This window comes from Aquarana catesbeiana, linkage group LG03 (genome assembly GCF_042186555.1).
Source record: "Aquarana catesbeiana isolate 2022-GZ linkage group LG03, ASM4218655v1, whole genome shotgun sequence".
Taxonomy (NCBI): Eukaryota; Metazoa; Chordata; class Amphibia; order Anura; family Ranidae; genus Aquarana; species Aquarana catesbeiana.
The window spans coordinates 739103196-739123938 of record NC_133326.1 but is presented as its reverse complement, the minus strand read 5'-3'; the positions used below and the strand labels follow the sequence as shown (position 1 = coordinate 739123938).

Sequence of the window (20743 nt, the reverse complement as noted above, 5' to 3'; positions counted from 1 at the left end):
AGAGCATTACATGTCACACATCCCACTGCAGAGCATTACATATCACCCATCCCATTGCAGAGCATTACGTGTCACCCATCCCACTGCAGAGCATTACGTGTCACCCATCCCACTGCAGAGCATTACATGTCACCCATCCCATTGCAGAGCATTACGTGTCACCCATCCCACTGCAGAGTATTACGTGTCACCCAACCCACTGCAAAGCATTATGTGTCACCCATCCCACTGCAGAGCATTATGTGTCACCCACCCCACTGCAGCGCATTACATGTCACCCATCCCACTGCAGATAATTACATGTCACCCATCCCACTGCAGAGCATTATGTGTCACCCATACCAATGCAAAGCATTACATGTCACCCATGCCACAGCAGAGCATTACGTGTCACCCATCCCATTGCAGAGCATTACGTGTCACCCAACCCATTTCAGAGCATTACATGTCACCCAACCCACTGCAGAACATTACATGTCACACATCCCACTGCAGAGCATTACATATCACCCATCCCACTGCAGAGCATTATGTGTCACCCATCCCACTGCAGACAATTATGTGTCACCCATCCCACTGCAGAGCATTACATGTCACCCATGCCACTGCACAGCATTACATGTCACCCATCCCACTGCAGATAATGACATGTCACCCATCCCACTGCAGAGTATTACATTTCACCCAACCCATTGCAGGGCATTACGTATCACCCATCCCACTGCAGAGCATTATGTATCACCCATCCCATTGCAGAGCATTACGTGTCCCCCATCCCACTGCAGAGCATTATGTGTCCCCCATCCCACTGCAGAGCATTACGTGTCACCTATCCCACTGCAGAGCATTACGTGTCACCCATCCCATTTCAGAGCATTACGTGTCACCCAACCCACTGTAGAGCATTACATGTCACACATCCCACTGAAGCGCATTACATGTCTACCATCCCACTGCAGAGCATTACGTGTCACCCATCCCACTGCAGAGCATTACGTGTCACCCATCCCACTGCAGCACATTACGTGTCACCCATCCCACTGCAGAGCATTACATGTCACCCATCCCACTGCAGATAATTACATGTCACCCATCTCACTGCAGAGTATTACATTTCACCCAACCCACTGCAGGGCATTACGTATCACCCATCCTACTGCAGAGCATTACATATCACCCATCCCACTGCTGAGCATTCGTGTCCCCCATCCCAATAGAGAGCATTACGTGTCACCCATCCCACTGCAGAGCATTACGTGTCACCCATCCCATTTCAGAGCATTACGTGTCACCCATCCCACTGCAGAGCATTACGTGTCACCCATCCCATTTCAGAGCATTACGTGTCACCCAACCCACTGCAGAGCAATACATGTTACACATCCCACTGCAGAGCATTACATGTCACCCATCCCACTGCAGATAATTACATGTCACCCATCCAACTGCAGAGCATTACGTGTCACCCATCCCATTGCAGAGCATTACGTGTCCCCCATCCCACTGCAGAGCATTACATATCACCCATCTCACTGCAGAGCATTACATTTCACCCATCTCACTGCAGAGTATTACATTTCACCCAACCCACTGCAGGGCATTACGTTTTACCCATCCTACTGCAGAGCATTACGTATCACCCATCCCACTGCTGAGCATTCGTGTCCCCCATCCCAATAGAGAGCATTACGTGTCACCCATCCCACTGCAGAGCATTACGTGTCATCCATCCCATTTCAGAGCATTACGTGTCACCCAACCCACTGCAGAGCAATACATGTTACACATCCCACTGCAGAGCATTACATGTCACCCATCCCACTGCAGATAATTACATGTCACCCATCCCACTGCAGAGCATTACGTGTCACCCATCCCACTGCAGAGCATTACGTGTCACCCATCCCACTGCAGAGCATTACGTGTCACCCATCCCTTTGCAAAGCATTACGTGTCACCCATCCCACTGTAGAGCATTACATGTCACCCATCCCACTGCAGAGCATTACGTATCACCCATCCCACCGCAGAGCATTACATATCACTCATCCCACTGCAGAGCATTACATGTCACCTATCCCACTGCAGAGCATTACATTTCACCCATCCCACTGCAGAGCATTACATGTCACCAACCCACTGCAGAGCATTACGTGTCACCCATCCCACTGCAAAGCATTACATATCACCCATCCCACTGCAGAGCATTACGTGTCACCCATCCCTTTGCAAAGCATTACGTGTCACCCATCCCACTGTAGAGCATTACATGTCACCCATCCCACTGCAGAGCATTACGTATCACCCATCCCACTGCACAGCATTACATATCACTCATCCCACTGCAGAGCATTATGTGTCACCTATCCCACTGCAGAGCATTACATGTTACCCATCACACTGCAGAGCATTACATGTCACTCATCCCACTGCAGAGAATTTTGTGCCACCCATCCCACTGCAGACAATTACATGTCACCCATCCCACTGCAGAGCATTACAGGTCACCCATCCCACTGCAGAGTATTACATATCACCCATACCACTGCAGAGTATTACATATCACCCATACCACTGCAGAGTATTACATATCACCCATCCCACTGCAGAGCATTACATATCACCCATCCCACTGCAGTGCAATATGTGTCACCCATCCCACTGCAGAGCATTACGTGCCACCCAGCCCACTGCAGAGCATTATGTGTCACCCATCCTACTGCAAAGCATTATGTGTCACCCATCCCACTGCAGAGTATTACGTGTCACCCATCCCACTGCAGAGCTTTATGTGTCACCCATCCCACTGCAGAGCATTACCTGTCACCCATCCCACTGCAGAGCATTACATGTCACCCATCCCACTGCAGAGCATTACCTGTCACCCATCCCACTGTAGAGCATTACATGTCACCCAACCCACTGCAGAGCATTACATATCACCCATCCCACGCAGACAATTACATGTCACCCATCCCACTGCAGTGCATTACATATCACCCATCCCACTGCAGAGCATTACATGTCACCCATCCCACTGCAGAGCATTACGTGTCACCCATCCCACTGCAGAGCATTACGTGTCACCCATCCCACTGCAGAGCATTACGTGTAGTCACTAGTGATGGGCCGAACACCCTCTTGTTCTTTTCATGTCAGAAATTTCAAACATCACAAAAAATAGGACCCGAATGACAAACCTCATTGTAGTTTATGGGACCTGAACTACAAAATTCCCCAATTAGAAGACTTTCAATGCAAGTAAATGGCCATAAAGAGGGGATAGGGGCCCGGGAACTGCCCTGGGGGACATGAACAAAATTGACAACCTTTTCTACCCACAAATAGAGATTTCTTTTGGTGGTATTTGATCGCCTCTACGGTTTTTAATTTTTGCACTATAAACAAAAAAAAGCAACTATTTGAAAAAAAAGCAATATTTTTTACTTTTTGCTATAATAAATATCCCCAAAAAATAAATAAAGAGACAAATTTCTTCCTCACTTTAGACCAATATATATTCTTCTACATATTTTTGGTAATAAAAATCGCAATAAGCGTATATTGATTAGTTTGCGCAAAAGTTATGGCATCTATAAAATAGGGGATAGGTTTATGGCATTTTTTTTATTAGTATTTTTTTTTACTAGTAATGGTGGCAATCTGTGATTTTTATTGGGACTGTGACATTATGGCAGGCAGATCAGACACTTTTGACACTATTTTGGGACGATTGACAATTATACAGCGATCAGAGATACTAATAGCCACTGATTACTGTATAAATGTCACTGGCAGGGAAGGGGTTAAACACTAGGGGGTGATCAAGGGGTTAAGTGTGTTCCCTGGATGTTTTCTAACTGTAGGGGGGATGGGCTCACTACAACATGACAGAGATCACTGCTCCCGATCACTGGGAGCAGTAGATCCCTGTCATATTGCTAGGCAGAACAGGGAAATGCCTTGTTTCCCCGTTCTGCCTCTCCTCACCAAAATCCGCAATTCCTGCCTGCGAATATCAAGTTTTCCAGACCCGCAGGCACACTCCCAAGGTGGGGATGTGCCCACTAGGTGGCAAATTCAATGAGATGTATGTGTACGTTCCTTTACCTGCCCTTACCATTCTGCAGACTTAAATGTGTGTGCTGTGGTCGGCATGTGGTTAAATATAGTGACAGGGGGGTCTCCTTAGTCTGGCTGTAAAGTGGACCATCTGTACCCTGTATAGAACCTCCTGCAGCAAAACTGACATTTATAAAAGAAAGCTTGCAGGAAAAAACTATTTAAATGTAATCTTTTTCTTTATAAATAACGGCTTGGGGGGCCAGTCTGTATGATGAGGTCACAATGTAGAGCACTGGGAACAAGATTAGAGATTTGTTGGATAAATTCTGGTGTCTCTTTGGCAGACTTTGGTGCTCTTGCCAATAGGCTGAGTGGTGGGAGGTTAAATACCTTGTCAAGCATGTGGTACCCAAATGGTTGGGGTTTTTGCCACGCTTGATGTGCTTGAGACAAAGTTTCAAATTGCAACAGTGCGATCGGCTGCACATGTGCTAAAAAAGGTCCAGACAGCTGAACTGTGGGAAGTGGGCCGGGAGATGACAGCTCCACAATGTCATGGTATAGGGGGGCTGCTCTCTACTCTTCCATGATGGCTTCCTCATTGGGGTTGTGCCTCACCCTCACTTTCCTCCTCTGTTCTATCCAGCACCCAAGTCACGTCAGTGACCTCATCATCATCATCTCCTCCATCCTCATTACCACTGGAGACAACTTGGCAATACACATCACATTCACATATATATATGTATTGATGAAACATTTCATGGAATGTATACAATGTAATATCTCGGTGTAATTGTACAATTATCTCTTGTAGACGGCAGAGATTTGTCTGGTGATTGTGTCCCCGTGTTGGGTCTGCTGGACCTCTTCCATGTATAGAGGATGTCCTCACCGACACCTCGGATTTCTCTGCAACCCTCTAAAGGAAAGTCTTCTACTCTTCATGGATATAATGGTTGCCTCCCTTTGTGAATTCCCTCTTCTCCCCTCTGTAGGATTCTGCACTTCCCAATATTATCAATACTTACTATGATGATGATGAGGATCCGACTCATTATTAGGACTTGTTCATGGTGGGAAAAATGCATTTTCTAAATTTTCTCATCAATAAAAGCCGAATGGAACAATCACTAATACAGAGGAAGAGACCGCAGCTTCCTCTTACTGCTGTCCTTCTCCTCTCCATCCTCCATACTCCTCTCCATCCTCCAATCTCCATCCTCCATACTCCTCTCCATCTTCCATACTCCTCTCCATCCTCCTCTCCATCCTCCATCCTCCTCTCCCTCCCCCATACTCCTCTCCTTTCCCCATACTCCCTTCCATCCTCCTCTCTATCCTCCATACTACTCTTCATCCTCCATACTCCTCTCCATCCTCCATAGTACTCTCCAACCCCCATACTCCTCTCCATCCTCCATACTACTCTCCATCCTTCATACTACTCCCCATCCTCTCTCTCCTCTCCCTGCACTCTCCTTTTGTTGCATTTTCTCTCTTTTACCCGCACTCTCTCTGTCCTTTCTCCTCTCCCTGCACTCTCTCTCTCTGTCCTATCCTTGGATGTAATAAAGTGATGCCGCTCTATCTAACATATACGGTATTCCTGGCTCCCAGTGTCTCTCTCTTCTTGCTGCATCCCTCTGCAATTGCTTTCTCCATGTTGCTGACATTATCTTGTATAAGAACAGAACCCGATCCATCAGCAATCCCAAGTAGAGACAGACATCTCATAGCCGGCTCTCTGCTGCCTTATATCAGAGTTTTTGTTCCACAACCAGAACTTTATCCCCCTGAACATAGGCGTGCGCACAGGGTGTGCCAGGTGTGCCTGTGCACACCCTAATCGCCTTTTGTGGTGCATATTCCCCCCTGTTTAGACCACTGATATTTCATCCAAAAAAAATGTTACAAAATAAAATAATTTAAAAAGAATAAAAATAAAACTACTGACACTGTCCATTGCCCTACTGACACCATCAGTACATATACACATGCATATGTATTTGAGCTTTGGGGTGCACGCCCTAATGCAAGAGGCTGCACACACCTATGCCCCTGAATGACAAGCTTAGCCAAGTGATCCCATTTCTAGAAGTTCATCTTTACTTCTGACAACTCCCCCATCTCTGCTCTGCATGACTCTTGTTTTGGAAATGTTTATATCTCACTTAAATGATTAACAATACAAATATAAGTGATTAAACCTTTGTCTATATAAGAATAAAAACAAACGATAACAGGGCAAAAAGAGAAACCATTACATTTATTTACACAGAATAGAATGGTAGAATAATTAGAATTTATCATATATCTCCAGTGATGCCACAAGTACAGTGATGCTTTAGGCTGCAAAGATAAACTAGGCCAAACTCAGAAATGGTTACAATGGACATACACAGGATATACAATATTCCTAGGATACAAAAAGGTTAGAAAGAAACAGAAAGAGAGATATCAGTATAAATTACTCAGACAGCATATCCCCTCGATGGTCTGGGGCTGGGTACACAGAGATAATAGAGATACATTGTATAGAGAAGTCTTACATAACCATCCTTCATCTAGACCGTCAGCACAAGAGAATGGGCAGGGATCTGTGTTGCAATATATACACTTGTAAACCCCCCTCCTTCCATATGCTAAAAACTGCTACATTGAGTCAATGGGGGTGGGGGGCTCTCTTACCAGCTACCATATTATGACCAGGTTATTCCTTTCCCTTCCCACCTCCTTTGAAGTGACATTGTACTATCAAATGGTCAGATAGCTACTCCAGATAACATTCCTCAGCAGGGTAAGATGTCTCTGTTGAGTCTAAACATGTTCTCAAACTATAGTCATTGAAAGGTCACTGTAAGTCACATTAATAATAAAGTCCATCACCTTCAGGGCCAAATCTCCACCACAATCCCCCCTGAAGTTCATTCTTGAACTTATGTCCTCCTTGAATGATTCTGTACCCACCCACAACAGCCCAGAAGCCCCGACCCTTCCCCACCACCACTGCGGGCTCCTCTTCCTTTCTTGCACACGCCGGAACTCCTCAAGGTAGGCTTAAGACAGCAAAGAAATCCTGATGCCTTTGAGACTTCACATCTAAACCATGAGTATCTGTACTGCAATGTTTCATCGCCCCTCTGCCTTGGAAGAGCGGAAATCCAACATTGATGGCGGGATCCTGGCATATCTAGTCCTGTAACTTGGTAAGACCATGTAATGTTTGCACCGATTGGATCGGACCGCGAGACAGCACTTTTCAGCATGGTGAAGGAAAGTTCAGGAGAGTCCTATTCATGGCACATTTGTCTCAAAAATTAACTTGGTTGTTGTTGCTTCTTCAGGTGGTGGTCAGGCGGGCCTCCAGACAGTCGTGCATGAATACAAAAAAAGAAGAATGTCAGTGTACAGATATTGGAGGAATGCAGGACAGGAGCAGAGTATTGGCAATTAAGACTAAATACTTATAAGGGGTGTAATGTGGACGAGTAGAGTGGGATCCCCACAGGGTACAGAGTCTGAGCAACAGCCAGTATCATCCATGGCCCTTGATGGTAGGGATAGTCAACACTGCCTGTTATTGCCAGGTCCCTGGGTTCACCACACCTGCTCACAGGGCTCAGGTGAAAGCAGTAGGTAGCCAATGTAGCACCAATATTTAAAAAGGGTCCAAAAAACATCCTTGGGAATTACAGACCAGTTAGCCTAACATCAATAGTATGTAAACTCTTGGAGGGGATGATAAGGGACTATATACAAGATTTTAGTAATAAGAATGATATCATTAGCAGTAATCAGTATGGATTCATGAAGAATCGTTCTTGCCAAACCAATCTATTAACCTTCTATGAGGAGGTGAGTTGCCATCTAGATAAAGGAAGGCCCGTAGACGTGGTGTATCTGGATTTTGCAAAAGCATTTGACACAGTTCCCCATAAACGTTTACTGTACAAAATAAGGTGCGTTGGCATGGACCATAGGGTGAGTACATGGATTGAAAACTGGCTACAAGGGCGTGTTCAGAGGGTGGTGATAAATGGGGAGTACTCAGAATGGTCAGGGGTGGGTAGTGGGGTCCCCCAGGGTTCTGTGCTGGGACCAATCCTATTTAATTTGTTCATAAACGACCTGGAGGATGGGATAAACAGTTCCATCTCTGTATTTGCAGACGATACTAAGCTAAGCAGGGCAATAACTTCTCCGCAGGATGTGGAAATCTTGCAAAAAGACCTGAACAAATTAATGGGGTGGGCGACTACATGGCAAATGAGGTTCAATGTAGAAAAATGTAAAATAATGCATTTGGGTGTCAAAAATATGAATGCAATCTATACACTGGGGGGAGAACCTCTGGGGGAATCTAGGATGGAAAAGGACTTGGGGGTCCTAGTAGATGATAGGCTCAGCAATGGCATGCAATGCCAAGCTGCTGCTAATAAAGCAAACAGAATATTGGCATGCATTAAAAGGGGGATCAACTGCAGAGATAAAACGATAATTCTCCCGCTCTACAAGACTCTGGTCCGCCCGCACCTGGAGTATGCTGTCCAGTTCTGGGCACCAGTCCTCAGGAAGGATGTACTGGAAATGGAGCGAGTACAAAGAAGGGCAACAAAGCTAATAAAGGGTCTGGAGGATCTTAGTTATGAGGAAATGTTGCGAGCACTGAACTTATTCTCTCTGGAGAAGAGACGCTTGAGAGGGGATATGATTTCAATTTACAAATACTGTACTGGTGACCCCACAATAGGGATAAAACTTTTTCGCAGAAGAGAGTTTAATAAGACTCGTGGCCACTCATTACAATTAGAAGAAAAGAGGTTTAACCTTAAACTACGTAGAGGGTTCTTTACTGTTAGAGCGGCAAGGATGTGGAATTCCCTTCCACAGGCGGTGGTCTCAGCGGGGAGCATTGATAGCTTCAAGAAACTATTAGATAATCACCTGAATGACCGCAATATACAGGGATATGTAATGTAATACTGACACATAATCACACACATAGGTTGGACTTGATGGACTTGTGTCTTTTTTCAACCTCACCTACTATGTAACTATGTAACTATGACTAGGGGAGGTAGAATTACATTAAGACATAAAACTGGATGTCCAGGGATACTTTAGTTAAAATATGGTACTTGCGGGCAGGCAAAGTCTTTTTTTTTAACAAAAAGGATATGACTGATGGCTTAGTTACATTATCTTGAGAAGATAGATGATTGAAAACAAAAGAAAAGCTTAGAGAGCATAATATTAAAGAAGAAAAAGGAATGGAAGAGAGGTGAGTAATGAAAATGAACAGGAAAAATAGTGGGAATAATAATGAAAAAGGAACAGAAAATGAAAAAAAATTACAGATTGAACACTGCTCCAACCAAACTGTTAAAGAGCCTTGAATCTGTATTAAAAAAACAAATTCATCGGTTGGACAAAAACAAAAAAAAAAAAAAACAATTGTTTATTTGTTAAAAAAACTCCTCTCCCATTAGCAGTATTTTTGCAGGTCAGGTACACAGATATTAACAACAAAAGGGAGAAAACAAAAAATAAAAATTAAATAAAAAATAAAAAATGATTAAAACTTTTAGAATTCAGGTAAACCTGACTGCACTTTATTACTAGAAATTGAAGAGGCTTATCCCTGGAACAAAAGAAAAATATAGTTCTAGGGTCCTCTCCTAAATGTGCAACTTCTGTGTACTGATCTGGATTGGATCTGGCTTCCTCAGGTTTGTTTCTGAGTTAGTGGCCTTTCTGTTCCTTGAGAGAAGATACCTCGTTAAGGTACACATTCTCATAGCTTTGATAGCAATGCACATTATTACCTGCATCAGGAAAAGCAATAAGGCTGCACAGGTTAGAAAACCACCTGCCACCAGGTACACTAGTTTCTTTATAGAGGCTGCACACCTTATGGGGAAATGGTCTTCCTGTCATGCAGGACACAGACCACTAGTTAAGGTACACAAGGAGTCTAGGACAGGAAGGACACCTATGGGTATCCACTGAGAATAATACAGCGTGCCCACACAACTCCATCCCTGTGCCTTTCAGAGACCATGCCCAGGGTACACAATACACCTCTACCTATGGTTAGGTTCAAGGAACCCTCTAGTTCCATGACTAACGTTACATCGGTATTCTTTAGGACACAGAAACAAACTCGTCTATGTCCCAAATAATACCCAGGTTCTTCCTTCCCAGCAATGACCTCTCCATCCAGAACACAGAGTGAAATATCTTCCCCACATTTTTCGCTCACCACCATGTATTGACCTGGCCTATAAAGGACATCATGGTCATGCTTCCGACAGAGGGAAGTATCAACTTGCCTCCAGCTTCCTTCTTCTCTGATCCCATGTGGGTAATTTAGCCTAAAATGCAACAAGATAGAATCCTTAGTCAGTAAGCCCATTGATGCCACCAAATATACAGACCAAGTCTGCACTTCTGTATATGAGATCATACAGCATAACACCTTTCACAATCCAAACTAGTACAGCCCATCCAGGCATTCAACCACCACTTTGGATTAGTGTAAGCAACATGTTTTGGCAAAGTCTTACTGAGAGGTGATGCTAACTCATCAGGCCTCTGCCCCTCATACAGAGACTGTACAATCAGCTTAATGCTGGTTGATAATTCCCCCAGGCGCTGCGTGCCCGCCAGAGCCAATGACAGATTTCTATCCTATTCTATCACACTCTCTACCATCCTCTCAACACGGTTGAGAAAATCTGGAGCCACTTTACCCTGGGTATTTATGTGACTTTGTTGAATGTTATCAAGGATTCCACCAATCTCTCTGAGTAACAAAGCCCCGCTTACTGTCTAAAAGCTATGGCTGCGAGTTTGTTCCTCAGGAGGCCGATGTCCACTCCATTAACACCCCTCCCAGCTCCTATTCCCCCAATATAGTGCTGAATACATCCCTCCTCTTCCGAGTTACTCCTCAGACATACACGCCCTGCATGAACCTCATTCTGTGTCTGCACATCTCTGGGAGTAAGTCACTGGTAAAATGACCATACTTGATTTAGTGTATACTCAGCACATATAGGGTAATAGGTTTTTATCAACCACTGTGAGATTTTGCAGCGCCATGTGGTGAAGAACAGCCACGAGCTGGTAACACCCCACACCATCTTCCTGCACAACTCTTCTCCAGACTCACCCAAAACTCTGCAGGTACATCTAAAGGAAATTGGAAAACAAAAATTGCATAATGTGTATCCAGCTCGAGGAACTGCTTCTAACAAACACAAAGAAAAATCCCTTGCAGCACTGAGGCGCCAGGATCACTGAACTGTAGCGGGGACATGAGCCGAAGGCTATGCCTTGAAACACACATATATTAGTGACAGATATGCCACAGACACATTAGAAACAGTGTCACTGGGAAGGGAGCAGGTTTCAAATACACTTGGGGACACACAGATTGCTAGGGACATTAACATACCTTAGCCTAAGGCAAAGAGCCACTCTTGAAAAGAAAGCACTGGCTGGGTGTGTAACTAATTACAATAACCGCAGGGGGGTTAAGCAGTCTTAAACAAATCTACACAAGTCAGCATAGCCACTGATTTTCTAGAATTGGATCAGAACATACAACACTTAGGTAGTCAAAAACACAGCCGAATGGGCTGACAAATAGAAGCATCAACTAGATAATGGTGCTGAAACCAGAAAAAAATAAAAAATTGTCTATGGAGGCTGTGATATTCTTTGTTCTGAAATAAATGAAACCCAATTATTGAATCTGAGGGATAAAACACCAATAAAATTTAGTAATAAACATTCAATTTTTTGCCTAGAAACAACAAATCAATGGTTATATACTTGTAACAAGACATTAGCCTATGAAACACAAATATACATTACATTACATAAACAGTGCACTTTTTTCTTAAAATACCAAAAAAAAATTGTTGAGCTCAACTTATCATTGATATGTATTACTTAATACAAAATAATACCACATGGATTTTTTGTTTTATGGTTTACCAATAATTCCCCCCAAAAAAATGTATTCAGCATGGTGAGAAAAAATTAGTAACCCGTAATAGATCTTTTAGCGGTACCATTTATCAACAGATCATTAATACCTCACCATCAACCTCTCGCAGAACTGACTCTGGAAAACAAACAGATAATTATCTTGGCTCAGGTAATTTGCATGTCAATACAGTTTGCTTTACACTTTTCACAGACCTGGTCAGAAAGAAGGGGGGTCATTTGGGTGGGCTGTCAGCGGCTGAGACTAACGTCACACAACATGAAATATATTGCATACTCCACACACACACTCACACAATCAGCTAGGTCAAAGATGACCTCTAGACATCACACATATCAGCATGTTTTCTATAATAACCTGTACTTCTTAAACCCATAACATCTGTTTGGTAAGGTTGAAATTCTTTCAGAGATCCATCCCATTTTGTTAGCCCCTTCTCAGCCTGTATGGACGCATTCTCAGGAGTTTGGAATGGGACCCCTGACCCAGGTGGTCCATACTTCCTACATCTAGGCCATGTGGTGAAGCGTGCAGAGTACACTTCAAAATCACGTCTTGTGGTCCTATATGGATTATGCTTACCAACTTTTTGACTGGAACTGGATAGACAGAATCTCGTGATGTGGCCAAATAAACCACATAAGTGACATTTTATCTTAGTTAAAGTGGTATAACATCTCTTAACAAAAGGCTTTGTTTTAGACGACTGAGAATGTGGGATGGCCTTTTCTGGATTAGTAGTTTTTACCTGCGGCTTACAAAATATAGGGGCAATTTTTAAAGAGCTCTTACCTTCCTGGAATTTATTCTTGTTGGTACATACCTTAGGTGTGGAGGACATCCCTCTGAATTCAGACCTACCCAAATCAGTTACCTTGTTATCTTCTCAATCTGAAAACTGATCCAACAGCTCCTGGCAGTTGACAGATAATGGTTTCACCCCACCTTCTGCGTCCTTCAGTCTTTTTCCCAACTAATGAACGTCATCCTGTAATCTTTTGTTTTCTAGTACTAATTGCTGGTGGATAGCCTCAGAATTTGACATAGAAGCTTCTAAAGAACAGATGTTACCTTTGGTTATTTCTAGCGCTTCTTTTAGGGATGTGTTTTGCACTTTCAAATGTTCATACTGTTTCGCCAACCACCTGGCCGCAAAGATTAGCGGCGGTTTTTCCGTGCGCTTACTAGAGCTTCTTTTCAGTGAAATTTAATTTCACATCCTCTCCCGTCAGCAGGACAGAAAGTGTCCCTTCTGCCTGGAGACCTTCCTCCCTAATGCCAGCATGACCATTTCTTCTCCATGTCCTGCTACTCTGCCTTCTTCTTCCTGTACCTCCCAATCCCCCTGTAATCCACATTTTACTGAGGTATCAGACTTGTGTTGTGGCTCTACCTTTTTGTCCACCACTGAAAGGTGACAATTCATGTCAGCCGCTGAGCACTCTGCTGACAAGGGCTGGGCAACTGCATAAGGCCCAAGTCCTGACAACTGCTCCTTGTCTGCCTGAAAATCACTGTCACCACTTGATGGGGGTTGTGATGGTTTTCGCCTGTCCCTACGTTCAAGCATTGTTTGGAATGATTTCTCCTTAAATCCCATAAAAATAACATTCATTTCCTCTGTTTTATTTGCTGACTCCAGCATCCATATAAGTAAAGTATCTTTTTCATATGGCCGTGTCATCTTTCTGTGGTGAGCACGGTACAGATCTTCCCAAGCTTTTGGCTTAAAAGTACCTCTTTTAGAATACTTTTCCCAGTCCAACAATCCCAATCTTGAATATATTTCACAACCCAAGGTCCATATTTATCTATCATCTCTTCCCTTGGGGTCATTTGATAGGGTTTACCCCATTCAGACCCCCTCTTTGAAGCGATTAGATTACCCATCCTTTACGGACTCCGGACCTTGAACTGATTCCCTCAACCTTTTTACAGGTTGCCTTTACTTCAGAGGTAGCTACTCTCTGGCCAAGAATTGGGTTGACAGGTACCGCCCCTGTCACTGTTGCCAATTTTTTTTCACTACTTGCCAGACCAATTCCCTGTCCTGGCTATAGTCCTTCAAAAAATTAGCCTGGAGATTTCCCAAACTAAATAATAGTTTAATCCCCTCCGTGGACTTTTTTGAAGTACTCTAAAAGAAATGCTTAACGAAAGGCTTTTACTTCTGTTATATCAAGAATTATTAGCACAAACTTGGATAATCAGGACCCTATGCGTGCTTGTAGTACATGAGGTAGTCAACTGATGCACACCTAATTGCAATATGATTTGTAGGAGTTACAACATTACAGATCTAATTACAAAGCTTATGATCCCCAGTTAGTAGTTTACACAGAAAGATAGATACACACATCGAAGCTCATCCAGTGTGACCTAGGCCCACAGGTGCAATTCCATCTCAAAGATTGGGAAGCGTCTTGACCCAGATTCATACAAGGGTCAACCAGAAGCGCTTGGTGGCAGAAAGGCCCAGATCCTAATTTTTTCCACTGCCTTCAAGCGTCCAATCAGAGCCCTTTATCATTCACGCTGACACCCTCCTGCAGTTTTGGCCCAACCGAGCAGGATGTCTCAGTCTCATCAAAGTATTAGTACAGACAAAAGGTTATATATATATATATATATATATATATATATATATATATATATATATATATATATATATATATATATAAACAATGTTCAAAGAAGCTTGCTAGTTTAGGTGTTCATACAGGGGAGACAGACATACAAATAAGGTCATAAAATTGCTTACCGTTTTTGGAGTTAGACTTGTCCTCTACCCGCAAAACCACAAATCACTCAAACGTGAAGCTTCCTCACACAACGGGCACCATATGTTTTGAAAATGTTTATACCTCACTTAAATGATTAACGATACAAATATAAGTGATTAAACCTTTGTCTATATAAGAATAAAAATGAACGATAACAGGGCAAAAAGAGAAACCATTACATTTATTTACACAGAAAAGAATGGTAGAATAATTAGAACTTATCATATATCTCAAGTGATGCCACAAGTACAGTGATGCTTTAGGCTGCAAAGATAATCTAGGCCAAACTCAGAAATGGTTACAATGGACATACACAGGATATACAATATTCCTAGGATAAAAAAGGTTAGAAAGAAACAGAAAGAGAGATACCAGTATACATTACTCAAACAGCATATCCCCTCGATGGTCTGGGGCTGGGTACACAGAGATAATAGAGATACATTGTATAGAGAAGTCTTACGTAACCATCCTTCATCTAGACCTTCAGCACAAGAGAATGGGCAGTGATCTGTGTTGCAATATATACACCTGTAAACCCCCCCTCCTTCCATATGCTAAAAACTGCTACATTGAGTCAATGGGGGTGGGGGGCCCTCTTACCAGCTACCATATCATGACCAGGTTATTCCTGTTCCCTTCCCACCTCCCACCTCCTTTGAAGTGACATTGTACTATCAAATGGTCAGATAGCTACTCCAGATAACATTCCCAGAAGATGTCTCTGTCGATTCTAAACATGTTCTCAAACTATAGTCATTGAAAGGTCACTGTAAGTCACATTAATAATAAAGTCCATCACCTTCAGGGCCCAAATTAAGATTTCATTGTGCCGAGTCCGTTCAGCCGCTTTGCCTTTCACTGACAACTTGCTGCAATTTTTATTATATCATCTAAATGTAATCAGAACAACCCATGGATAAATTCATTTCATGTCATGGATCATTACCCAAAGGGACGCGATTATCCCGATTGATTATTGGGCTATCAATATTATTACCTAGTTATTGGAAAATGTTTTTTTCTATAGATTTACCCCATTGAGGTTTTTTACTCATCAATAAAGTTTTATATATTTTATTAACCTTATTCTCTGATTCTGTGATTATTGCCAACTTCTTCTCATCTTGTTCTGCACAGCCGATACCCTCTCACCTCTCCCTTTCCCCTCTCACCTCTCCCTTCCCCCTCTCACTTCCCCCTCTCATCTCTCCCTTCACCCTCTCTCTGCATTTGTTCCTTTCCTTGCCCTCTCTCTATTTACCACATAATATGTTCCTGCCATATAATGTATATACAGTATCTTACAAAAGTCAGTACACCCCTAAGTTAAAATCTCCAAATTGGGCCCAAAGTGTCAATATTTTGTGTGGCCACCATTATTTTCCAGCACTGCCTTAACCCTTTTGGGCATGGAGGTCACCAGAGCTTCACAGGTTGTCACTGGAGTCCTCTTCCCCTCCTCCATGACGACATCATGGAGCTGGTGGATGTTAGAGACCTTGCGCTCCTCCACCTTATATTTGAGGATGCCCCACAGATGATCAATAGGGTTTAGGTCTGGAGACATGCTTGGCCAGTCCATCACCTTTACCCTCAGTTTCTTTAGCAAGGCAGTGGTGGTCTTGGAGGTGTGTTTTGGGTCATTATCATGTTGGAATACTACCCTGCGGTCCAGTCTCTGAAGGGAGGGGATCATGCTCTGCTTCAGTATGTCACAGTACATGGTGGCATTTATGGTTCCCTCAATGATCTGTAGCTCCCCAGTGCCGGCAGCACTCATGCAGCCCCAGACCATGACACTCCCACCACCATGCTTGACTGTAGACAAGACACACTTATCTTTGTATTCCTCACCTGGTTGCCGCCACACATGCTTGACACCATCTGAACCAAATAAGTTTATCTTGGTCTCATCAGATCACAGGACATGGTTCCGGTAATCCATGTCCTTAGTCTGCTTGTCTTCAGCAAACTGTTTGCAGGCATTCTTGTGTATCATCTTTAGAAGAGGCTTCCTTCTGGGATGACAGCCATGCAGACCAATTTGATGCAGTGTGCCGCGTATGGTCTGAGCAATGACAGGCTGACCCCCCCACCCCTACAACCTCTGCAGCAATGCTGGCAGCACTCATACATCTATTTCCCAAAGACAACCTCTGGATATGACGCTGAGCACGTGACCTCAACTTCTTTGGTGGACCATGGCGAGGCCTGTTCTGAGTGGAACCTGTCCTGTTATACAGCTGTATGGTCTTGGCCACTGTGCTGCAGCTCAATTTCAGGGTCTTGGCAATCTTCTTATAGCCTAGGCCATCTTTATGTAGAGCAACAATTTGGACATTTTCACTTATGGGGGTACTGACTTTTGTTGCCAGCAGTTTAGACATTAATGGCTGTGTGTTGAGTTATTTTGAGGGGACAGCAAATTTACACTGTTATACAAGCTGTACACTCACTACTTTATATTGTAGCAAAGTGTAATTTCTTCAGTGTTGTCACATGAAAAGATACACGAAAAGATTTACACAAATGTCACTGAGGGGTGTACTTACTTTTGTGAGATACTGTATATATACACACAACATAAAATTTGTACCATAAAATACATGCATGTTTTCTCAATCTTAGCTCCAAGTTAGATGTACAGATTGCAGGTGGAGCACTGAGGACACCTAGTGGTGGGTGAAGAAATTACAGCCCAGTTTAATCACACCTTGCTATGGGTAGCAAGAAGGTAGGTGCAGGCAGGAGAACAATGAATCTCCTGAGATCTCTGGTGAAGCACCTTTCCCGTCTATGGAAATATGAGTCTGTCAGAGCTGCAGCCAAAGCTATAGGTAAGAATAGGGAAGAGATGTCTGTGCTGTGCGCAGTTGGAGTAAGAGACTGCCAGATATCATACACAAGGTGGAGGGGATGGTATTGGGTAAGGTGGGGTCTCCTCAGGTGAAGGGGATGGTATTGAGTGAGGTGGGTCTCCTCGGGTGGGGGGGGCGGTATCGGACGAGGAGGATGGTAACAGGTGAGTTGGGGTCTTCTCGGGTAAAGGGGATGGTATCAGCAAGGTTTCCTTAGGCGAGGACGTAACAGGTGAGGTGGGGTCTCCTTGTGCAGGGAGGCTGGTATCAGGTGAGGTGGGGTCTCCTCAGGTGGAGGGGGATGGTATTTGGTGAGGTGGGGTCTTCTCGGGTGGAGGGGGTGGTATCGGGCAAGGACTATGGGTGAGGAGGGGTCTCCTCAAATGAAGGGGATGATATTGGGTGAGGTGGGTGAGGTGGAGGGGACCATATCAGGCAAGGAAAGGTATCCTCGGGCGAGGAGGACGGTAACAGGTGAGGTGGGGTCTCCTTGTGCAAGCAGGACGGTATTGGGTGAGATGGGGTCTTCTCGGGTGGAGGGGACGGTATCGGGCGAGGAGAGGTCTCCTCAGGCAAGGAGGCTGGTAACAGGTGAGGTGGGGTATCCTCCAGCGGGGAGGATGGTATTGGGTGAGGTGAGGTGAGGTGGGGTCTCCTCAGGCGAAGGGGATGGCATTAGATGAGGTGGTGGTCTCCTCAGGTCGAGGGAACAATATTAGGTGAAGTGGGGTCCTCAGGTGGAGGGGATGGTATTTGGTGAGGTGGGGTCTCCTCAGGTTGAGGGGATGGTATTTGGTGGGGTCTCCTCAGGTAAAGGGGATGATACTGGGTGAGGTGGGGTCTTCTCAGGTGGAGGGGACGGTATCAGGAGAGGAAAGGTCTCCTCAGGCAAGGAGGACGGTAATGGGTGAGGTGGGGTCTCCTTGTGCAGGGAGGATGGTATCGGGTGAGGTGGGGACTCATCAGGTGGAGGGGATGGTATTTGGTGAGTTGGGGTCTCCTCAGGTGAAGGGGATGATATTGGGTGAGGTGGGGTCTTCTCGGGTGGAGGAGACAGTATCGGGAGAGAAAAGGTCTCCTCGGACAAGGAAGACGGTAACGGCTGAGGTGGGGTCTCCTCGGGCAGGGAGGATGGTATCGGGTGAGGTGAGGTGGGGTCTCCTCAGGTGAAGGGGATGGCATTAGATGAGGTGGTGGTCTCCTCAGGTCGAGGGAATGATATTAGGTGAGCTGGGGTCCTCAGGTGGAGCGGATGGTATTGGGTGAGCTGGGGTCTCCTCAGGTGGAGGTGGTGGCATTAGATGAGGTGGGGAATCCTCAGGTCGAGGGAACAGCATTAGATGAGGTAGAGGTCTCCTCAGGTTGAGTAAACAATATTAGGTGAGGTGTAGGGATGAGCTTCAAATTCGAGTCGAACTAATGTTCGACTCGAACATCGGCTGTTCGGCTGTTCGCCAGTTCGCCGAACAGCGAACAATTTGGGGTGTTCGCGGCAAATTCGAAAGCCGCAGAACACCCTTTAAAAGTCTATGGGAGAAATCAAAAGTGCTAATTTTAAAGGCTTATATGCATGGTATTGTCATAAAAAAATGTTTGGGGACCTGGGTCCTGTCCCAGGGGACATGTATCAATGCAGAAAAAAAAGTTTTAAAAATGGCCGTTTTTTCGGGAGCAGTGATTTTAATAATGCTTAAAGTGAAACAATAAAAGTGTAATATTCCTTTAAATTTTGTACCTGGGGGGTGTCTATAGTATGCCTGTAAAGGGGCGCATGTTTCCCGTGTTTAGAACAGTCTGACAGCAAAATGACATTTCAAAGGAAAAAAAGTCATTTAAAACTAATCGCGGTTATTAATGAATTGCCGGTCCGACAATACACATAAAAGTTCATTGATAAAAACTGCATGGGATTTCCCCACAGGGGAACCCGGAACCAAAATTAAAAAAAAAAAACTGGCATGGAGGTCCCCCTAAATTCCATACCAGGCCCTTTAGGTCTGGTATGGATATTAAGGGGAACCCTGCACCAAAATGAAAAAAAAAAAATATGTAGGGGTCCCCCTCAAAATTCATACCAGACCCTTCAGGACTGGTATGGATTTTAAGGGGAACCCTGTGCCAAAATTTAAAAAAAATTGGCGTGGGGTCCCCTCAAAAATCCATACAAGACCCTTATCCGAGCACGCAACCTGGCAGGCTGCAGAAAAGGAGGGGGTACAAGAGAGCGCCCCCCTCCTGAACCATACCAGGCCACATGCCCTCAACATTGGGAGGGTGCTTTGGGGTCCCCCACAAAGCACCTTGCCCCATATTGATGAGGACAAGGGACTCATCCCCACAACTTGGCCTGCGGTTGTGGGGGTCTGCGGGTGGGGGGGCTTATCAGAATCTGCAAGCCCCCTTTAACAAGGGGACCCCCAGATTCCGCCCCCCCCCGTGTGAAATGGTAAGGGGGTACAAAAGTACCCCTACCATTTCACAAAAAAACTGTCAAAAATGTTAAAAATTACAAGAGACAGTTTTTGACAATTCCTTTATTTAAAGTCTTCTTTTTTCCATCTTCTTTCTTCTATCTTCTTTCTTCCTTCGGTTTCTTCCTCCATTTTCTTCATCCTCTGATCCTCTGCTTCTTGCTCGGTGTTCTCGTCCGGCATCTTCCTCCGTGGTGTCTTCTTCCCTTCTTCTTCTTCTCGGGCCGCTCCACATTCATGATGGGAGGCTCCCGCTGTGTGATGCTCCTCGTCTTCTGATGTTCCTAAATAATGGAGGGCAGGGCCACCCAGTGACCCTGCCCCCTCTGACGCACGGGGACTTGACGGGGACTTCCCTGTGGCATTCCCTGTGATATCAGAGGGGGGTGGGGTCACCTATTACGTAACGGGTGACCCTCTCTGACGTCACGGGGAATGCCACAAGGAAGTCCCTGTCAAGTCCCCGTGCGTCAGAGGGGCCACCCGGAGACCCCGCCCTCAATTATTTAAGAACCGTCAGAAGACGAAAGCGTCACACAGTGG

At 44.7% G+C, this 20743-nt stretch overlaps 1 protein-coding gene across 1 annotated transcript in view; it reads left to right on the top strand.

Moving 5' to 3' along the window:
* LOC141133867 (NACHT, LRR and PYD domains-containing protein 3-like) overlaps positions 1–8109 on the top strand; it is a 314489-nt gene extending 306380 nt beyond the window's left edge. Inside the window, exon 10 of the mRNA XM_073623452.1 lies at positions 4883–8109. The gene's annotated coding sequence lies outside the window, so the exon portion shown is untranslated. The remainder of the gene's footprint in view (positions 1–4882) is intronic.
* Positions 8110–20743: the final 12634 nt, after the last annotated feature.